Raw genomic sequence first — 2,205 nt, forward strand, 5'->3', positions numbered from 1 at the left:
GCCAGTGCCCAGGTCTTCCTACCCTATAGCATCACTGTCAACAGGCTGAGACTTACAGGGAGCAATGATCAAGTTTATATCCCCAAGAAAAGCCGCTAAGGTACTGATGTACATACAATGAGGGACACATGGTATAAACTAAGGTTTCAGATTTTCCTGGACTGAAAGTATATAAAATGCTGTGAGTAACCAAGTGAAAAAATTTTCCATATGACAATATATTTATGACTATCTATTTACAAAATAAGAACAAATTATTACAGCAATGAGTGTCATTCGAGAAAAACTAATTTTTAAGAAATCAATGCTGCCATGAAATAAACTGGAATTTACAAATATTTCCAAACGGTGTTGGGAAAAACCATGTGAAGCTAAGAAAATGAGAAAGAGAAACACTATCTAGGTAATAGAAGTAGCAAAGCTTAATAAAATGGTGACTTAACTTGCACAGAGAAATTGGACTCACAGAAATGGAAATTTCAGGACAGAGATAAAAGGAGCAAGTTCAAAAGCCACAATGTGGTTAAAATTCCATAACCACAAAGTTTTGAGTTTTGGGGCCTAGAAATCAAGGTCACTTTTTTGCATATTGAGTATTCGTTGTTTACTCACCATCCAAAGGATATTTAAAGAGCCCCCTTTATGTCTCTGTTCCTGAGACTGTAGATGAAGGGGTTCAGCATGGGTATGACCACGGTGTACAATAGTGAGGTTGTTGCACTTGTCTGAGAACTGTGGGTACTGGCAGAGGTGAGATACACTCCTAGGCTCATACAATAAAATAAGGAGACACACAGGTGATAGGTGTGTCTGAGAGGTGAGACACACCAGTGGAAAATGCTTTATATTTCCCCTGAGCTGATGGGATTGCCCATATGAAGGACACAATTTTAGGGTAAAAGTAAAGGATCCCAGCCAGGGGACCACCAGCCAGCAACCCAGTGGTCAAATACATCACCATGTCATTAAGAAAGATGTCAGAGCAGGCAAGTTGGGTCATCTGATTGAGTTCACAGAAAAGGTGGGGGATTTCCAAGTCTACATGGAAGGACAGTCTCAACACCATCAAGCACTGTTAGCAAGGGATTTAGGGTACTCATGATAAAGGAAACCAGAACCAGAAGTCCAAAGAGTTGGGGGTTCATGATGACCATGTAGTGTAGGAGGTGACAAATAGCCACAAACCAGACATAGGACATCACCATCAGTTGGAAGGTATCTAACATACGAAAGAGTGAGGAAAAATACATCTGGGTGATGCATCTGCATAAGAGATGGCNATCAAGCACTGTTAGCAAGGGATTTAGGGTACTCATGATAAAGGAAACCAGAACCAGAAGTCCACAGAGTTGGGGGTTCATGATGACCATGTAGTGTAGGAGGTGACAAATAGCCACAAACCAGACATAGGACATCACCATCAGTTGGAAGGTATCTAACATACTAAAGAGTGAGGAAAAATACATCTGGGTGATGCATCTGCATAAGAGATGGCTTTGCTCTGTGTCTGGATGTTCAACAGCATCTTTGGGATGGTGGTGGAGGTTAAACAGATGTCAACCAAGGACAGGTTGGAGAGAAAGAAGTACATGGGGGTGTATAGGTGGGAGTCTGAGCTGATGGCCAGGATGATGAGCAGGTTTCCCAACACAGTGATCAGGGACATGGAGAGGAAAAACCCAAATAGGAGGAGCTGTAGATCTGGTTCCTCTGATAGTCCCAGGAGAAGAAATTCTGATACTCTCATAAGGTTCCCTGCATCCATGAGGTGGAGCTGACTTTCAAGAAGGAGAGAAAAGCAGGTGTAATTTTCATACATACCTGCATTACTAACACAGCTTTATTGCTATATTTATATTTTGCAGTGAAGAAGTTAATTTTAGTATTTTTTGATGAATCTGTTCCCATCGAGGAGTTTTCTGTGTTATCTTAGAGCAGGAATATTTATCCTGACCTGTTTTTTTCCCTATGGCATTAGGTATACTTCAGTTTTAATGAGAAATATATCATGTACTTTGGAAAATAAATTGAGTGCTGACCATGTTATCAGCCCTATGTAGGCTACGAGTAGATGGAAAAACAAGTTCGTACACATCAACCTTAGGGAAAGAATATAGAAGCAAATAATAGAAATAAATTTAACAGCACAGATGGTGACAGATCCTATGAAGGAAATATGAAAGCAGGTTTAAAGGAAAAAGTGAT

At 40.3% G+C, this 2,205-nt stretch overlaps 1 pseudogene; it reads right to left on the reverse strand.

Moving 5' to 3' along the window:
• Nucleotides 1–626: 626 nt before the first annotated feature.
• LOC118993830 (olfactory receptor 7A17-like) lies at nucleotides 627–1,765 on the reverse strand (annotated as a pseudogene).
• Nucleotides 1,766–2,205: the final 440 nt, after the last annotated feature.

The sequence above is a fragment of the Sturnira hondurensis genome, unplaced genomic scaffold (genome assembly GCF_014824575.4).
Source record: "Sturnira hondurensis isolate 20B ecotype Veracruz unplaced genomic scaffold, ASM1482457v3 Scaffold0000880, whole genome shotgun sequence".
NCBI lineage: Eukaryota > Metazoa > Chordata > Mammalia > Chiroptera > Phyllostomidae > Sturnira > Sturnira hondurensis.